This window comes from Myotis brandtii, unplaced genomic scaffold (genome assembly GCF_000412655.1).
Source record: "Myotis brandtii unplaced genomic scaffold, ASM41265v1 scaffold658, whole genome shotgun sequence".
Lineage (NCBI taxonomy): Eukaryota > Metazoa > Chordata > Mammalia > Chiroptera > Vespertilionidae > Myotis > Myotis brandtii.
Window position 1 is genome coordinate 1,577,352 of NW_005370558.1, and position 5,936 is coordinate 1,583,287.

General features: G+C 50.8%; 1 protein-coding gene and 1 long non-coding RNA gene across 2 annotated transcripts in view; both read left to right on the forward strand.

The window, feature by feature from the left end:
• The window catches only part of LOC102249487 (alpha-1-acid glycoprotein 1-like), a 36,365-nt gene that overhangs the window by 1,124 nt on the left and 29,305 nt on the right, over nucleotides 1-5,936 (forward strand). The gene's annotated exons all lie outside the window — the stretch shown is intronic.
• LOC102249287 lies at nucleotides 598-1,124 on the forward strand. The gene is made up of 2 exons (XR_314427.2): nucleotides 598-673; nucleotides 939-1,124. It is a non-coding gene; the product is annotated as an uncharacterized LOC102249287 (long non-coding RNA).

Genomic DNA, 5,936 nt, shown 5'->3' on the forward strand with positions numbered 1-5,936 from the left:
GGGAGGTGCAGCAAGTGCTGCCAAAACAAGTGAAACTCACAAGAACATTGTAACTATGGTGACCACTACCTTGTTTACCTCTGGCTATAAAGGCTCAGCTTGCTGTCTGGGTCTCTCTGTGGCCTTAGCCAGGCACAGAAGATCCACCTAGGTCCAGCTTATTCCCTTTGTCTGTCTTTTCTACATCCTTCACCGTGCCCCCCTCAGGCTCACCAAACCCGTGGCTGAGCTGGCCTGGCACATTTGGCGCCCAAGCCGGGGCCTGAGTTGGGGGGAACTGCAGTTGTCAGGTGAAAGGACGCTCCAGGGAAGCACGTGCAGAAAGCAAAAAGGAAGGTAAGGAGTGACGTTTAGTAATAACTAGGTGTAAAACATGGGAAATTCAGGATCGCAGGAAAAGAATTTATAAGGCCATACTCCAAGCACAGGGCTGTTCTGTGAGGTATCAACAGCTTTTCGATTTGTTGGATTTTGTAAGTAAAACCTGCCCATGGTTTCCTGGGGAAGGAAAGGTAAATGTAGAGAAATGGGAGAAGGTAGGAAAACAACTTAGAGATCGTTATATAGTTGAAGGTCCAGGGAAAATTCCTCTGTCTGCTTTCAGTATTGTTATGACTACCTCACATGCATGGGCATGGACAAGTCGGAAGTCATGTACAGCGATGAGAAAAAGGTGAGGGCAAGGAGGAATAGGCGGTGCCCACCTGAGGGCGCTCTTGCTTTGGGCAACCCAGAGGCCCAGAGAGGGCCATCTCCCAGCCAGGGCTACACAGCCAGGCAGGAGAGCCTGCTTTTCTGTGCCCATCTCACTGCGGGGACAGCTGAGCTTCCCAGAAGCCCATGGGGACTGGAGCCCCAGTCCAGAGCGCACCCCACCTTCCCCCCAGGAGCCCCTGCCCACCCCCATCACTGTGCTTTCTTCTTCCCCTGTCCTATAGAATCTGTGCCTGCTGCTGGAGAAACAGCACGACGAGGAAAGGAAGAAGGAAAAGGAGAGGTCCGAGACAGGCACAGCATTGGATTAGGACCTCGGGGACTTTGGGGGCCTATCCTGAGACCCCCACCCACCCTCTGTGCCTCAGTTCTTTCCATCAATTCCACCAATAAAATTTCTGCATTTGGAATAGGCAGGTTGTCATTTGCTCACTCACTCATTCATTCACTCATTCATTCATGTTGAAGCCGGCGCCCCTGGCTGCAGAAGCCCCTGCTGTAACCCCCAGCACACATGCCAGGATGGATGATGGTACATATGTGGGAGCCCAGCACAAGAAGTTTCCTTCTGCAGGAGGGGGAGCCTGGGAAGGCTTCCTGGAAGGGGCATCTGAGCCAGTCTAGAAAGATTAGGAGCTTGATAACACCTGCTGTTCCTGCTGCAAGCCAAGGGTCTGACAGGACACATTTGAAGAACATAAGGCAGAGGAACAAAGCGGGAGTTCAGGTGGGTAAGGGGTGGAGAGGACTCAGGCACAGGGCACGGTGCCAGGATTGTAGGACCTTATGGCAAACATCACCCTGGCCATCTGGGAGGTGAGCTGGGGGGGGCCTGACGAGGTGAGCTCCTGGACCAGGGCCAGGGCAGAGACAGGGGGAATGTTGGAAACACAGAAGCCTCCAGAGGGTGGCAGGAAGAGTGGGAATGTGCCCCCAACAGGCCCTCGGATGGGGAAGGGGGGAATGGCTGTGTCAACCTTCCACCCCACCAAACTGACTTTAGAAACCAACAAATCAATGACATACACCACAAACACCAGAAACTTTGGGAATGTTTTTGGGTTCTTTTGGCTTTTCTTTCTTTTTTTTTTTAAGATCAATATAAATTCTTCTTCATTTGCCTCATAATGAAAACAGACTTTTCCAATGCCCCCAATATACAAATATCACTGATGCACACACATTCCAGAAAAGCTGAGGTACGCGCTGCTACAGGGTGGGGGGATAGGACACGGCCTGACAGGTAGCAGGCCACCGGCCCAATTCCACCGGGATCCCCAGGCCAGAGTGGGGGTCTCGAGATGAGGTATGGAGAGGGCCATGGAGGATAGGGCCTAAACGGGCAGTCGGACATCCCTCGAGGGGTCCCAGATTGGAGAGGGTGCACGGTTGTGCTGACATTGGACCAGCCTACGTTCGGGGAACAGTTTTAGCTGCTGCATTAAAGGAGATGTTACTCAGTGGTCATCAGAAAAAGAAAGGGGGCTGCTTTAACTGTGGCAAACTAGGGCATTTTGCTAAAGACTGTAATGCTAGAAATGGAAGTCAACAGGCTACAGGGAGTGGAAACAAGCAGCCTGGACTATTCCCAAGATGCAGGAGAGGAAAGCATTGGACAAATGAATGGCGCTCCAAGACTGATGTCCATGATAATCCAATGTCCCCTAGGCAGGGAAACTTCAAACGGTCCCCGGCCCCACCAAACAGTAGGGGCCTTATCCTTAACGTGGTTTGGTTCAGTGGATGGAGCATCAGCCTAAAGGGTCACAGGTTCAACACTGGTCAAGGGCACAAGCCTGGGTTGCCAGCTCCATCCCCAGTAGGGGGCGTGCAGGTGGCAGGCAATCAATGATTCTCATCATTGATGTCTCTATCTCTCTCTCCCTCAGGAAGCGCAGGATTGGCAAGTTCTTCCTGGGGTGATAGATCAGGACTCAGGCAATAGCAGAGAGTGCCAATCCTACTCTTAAAATACAACTATAAAAATTAAAAAAGGGGGAGAAGAATGTTATGTGTTAAATTTTTTGCCGAATTGAACCCTGGACCCTTCAGTCTGTGGGCCAATGCTCTATCCACTTAGCCAAACCAACTAGGGCTCAACCACTCTTTACACTCAGGGACCTAAGGGTGGCAGCCTGTTTATTGGGCAGGCGGCCGACTTAGCCCGGTGGAAGGACGCACAAACCAGACAAGAGTTTTACCAGTTTCAGTAATGATGTGGGGAAGAGGTTGTGTTTGTACCTTTCCAGAAGGAGCAGTGCAGCCAATTTGGGTACCAGAGCGTTACGTGTGTCACCACAATGGACCCAGAGAAGCTCCTTGTCCCATTGTTCAAAAGACTGAGAGTTGCCCCAATGACAGAAAAGTGGAAAAAAGAAGAAAAGGAAGGCTATGCAAGGGACTGAAGTGCCAACATGGGGTCAGCTGAAGAAGGTAATAACTGAGGCCCAGCAGATGGTAGAAAAGCAAGATGTGAAAGCTACTCCCTCAGTCATGTTTCTGGCTATGCTAGCATTGGTTAGCTGCCAGTCTTCTGCAAAGTCTTGCAAAGCCAAGTCCGAGGACTCTGAGTAAAGCAGCAAAAGAAACTTTCATTTAGTAGAAAAATGTTACTGTAGTTTGATTTCTCTCTCATTGCTGTGTTGCATTGGCATTGTTTGGTTATTCTTACTAGTTTTAAAATGTTAACACATTGGCATTGTTTTGTTAATAGCCAGAGCATTATGTTTAAGTTTTAAAATGATAACATGTCTGTAGTTTGGGTTTGGCATTGGCATTGTTTTGTTATTGTTTTAATAGCCAGAGTTTTGTTCTTGATGCTAAAGTTTTATTTTCATTATGGTAGCTTAAAAATAAAAAAAGGGTGAGATGTAAGGAGTGGCTATAGGGTTAAGCCTTGGACTGACCTGTTGGCAAGGCCACAAAAAAGTCCCAGCTTAGATGGCACAGCCCTCTTAGCATAATTAGGCTTGATCTTATGACGGGGCCACCAGGGCGAGGGTGGCGGGGTGGGAGCAGGGGTGTCGGTGAAGGTTGATTCCTAGAGTGAGCTCCAGCAGCCCCACCCCTCCCCCGGGCCTCTGTCTCCTGATTTGCAAAGAGGAAAGATCTGCCTGAGTCTCCTCCCAGCTGACTATCAAGGATTAAGCTCTCAGTCTCCATCACCTGATATCCACACCCCCCACCCCCCAGGCTCACTGAATCCTTCGCTGTGCTGGCATGGCACATGAGAGCACAGTGTCGTGAGGGACATAAAGTAGAGGACCCACACCGGGAGTTTAGGTGGATAAGGGGTGGAGAGGACTCAGGCACGCAGCATGGTGCCAGGCTTAAAGGATCTTATGGCAAACATCACCCTGGCCATCTGGGAGGTGAGCTGGGTGGGGCCTGACAAGATGAGCTCCTGGACCAGGGCCAGAGCCAAGATAGAGACAGGGGGAATGTTGGAAACACAGAAGCCTCCAGAGCTGACTCTAATTGCAACCTCACTCTCCTCCTCCAAGATTGTGACAGTCCACTTCTCGACTATCTTACTGTTTTCTCCCCTCTTCTGTCTGGCTTTAGCGGGGCCCAGTGCATCTATAACACCAGCAGGCTGAGGGTCCAACGGGAAAATGGGACCCTGTCCAAATACGGTGAGTCCTGAGGGGAAAGGGTGCTGTGTGGGATGGGGAGGTGGTGGGTGGGCCAGCCCAAAGGAGGAGACCTGGGGGCTTTGGGCACAGAGAGCCCGGAGACACCCTCTTCTTACATCTCCATGGGCCCGCTGCCTGCACACTGAAGCAATCAGTCATAGCTGCCAACATCTCTGAGCTCTTACTATGTGCCGGGTGCTGTTTGAAGTGATTTCTATGAATTGACCCACTTTAATACTCAGAAACCGGGGGCAGGCACCCCAAGATATTCCAATGGTCCCAGAGGGTCCAACCACCAGCCACGTCTTTCCAGAGATGCCGACTGCCAAGCAGCAGATCTCAGGCCGGTGGCCAGGCTTGTGCCAGAGCCCCTGGCCCCACCCCTTCTTATCTGGCTTCCTGAGGAGGAGGAAGCCCAGGAAAACTCCTCCATTTAAGAAGTGTCCCCGTATATAAAATGCATATTATTAGCTGGAGGTGGACACGTGCAGGACACTCCCAGGGACTGCATCTGGGCAACAGGTGGCCTTGGTCCCGGCACCTCCTTCAGGGGCTGGTGCCTGGGAAGCGACTTCTCTTGATGAGCAGAGCTCTGGCGTTTTGCAAACAGCAAGACTGAGCAGCAGGGCCTGTGCTGGAGGGAGAACTCCTCCTGAGGGGTCCTCAGGGCCTTCAGAGAATATGGCAGCAGGCTGCACACCCACCTGTCCACCATCTGTCTCTGAACCCCCAGTGCCATCAGAAGAGGCAGGAGCCCCGCAGGCTGTGATCAAGGGCACAGGCCTCTGATGCGGGCTTGATCCCCAGTAGGGGGCGTTCAGGAGGCAGCCAATCAATGATTCTCATCATTGATGTTTCTATCTCTCTCTCCCTCCCCCTTCCTTTCTGAAATCAATAAAATTATCATTTTTAAAAAATAAAATGGATGATCATCCAAAGTTGTAAGTACCATAATGATACTTTGTGAAAATATTACTTGTATGAATAAAGATTTGACCCCGTCATGTAGAAATGCAGAAGGGTGGAAGAGTTAGTGATTCCACAGGATTTCCTGAGCACCCACTGTGTGCTGGGCACTGCCCCAGGATTGGGGCAGCTGGTGAAAGAGAGCAAGCTTCCCACTTGAATAGCAGAGGATGAAGAAAACACAGAAGCGATTTCCTGTTTCAGATGTTGGAGATGGTTCACATAATACATTTACTGAAAACAGACATTCAACTTAATGCCCCATGTTGTTTTTTGTTTATTTGTTTTTTGGAAAATGTCCCTGCCTCCAGGCCTGGGTTGGGGAAATCTCTGGACTATTGGTCTTTCACAGTTGTTACCACACTCAACTGGAACTGAATCCATGTTTGCCTTCCCCCACCCTCTACACCCCTCCCCTGCACATGGCCCCTATACCCAGGCTAGCCTGGGAACCTCCAAGTTGCCTTCAGCATTTGATTTATGACTGGTTCCCTCTCAAGCCCTGGCACTCAGAGGAGTTGGATGAAACCAGGAGCACCTGCCCCTCTATGGAATCTACCAGCGTCACTAATATCACTCCAGCCCTTTCCACCTTGGCTTTGAACAGCCAGACCTTTGGGC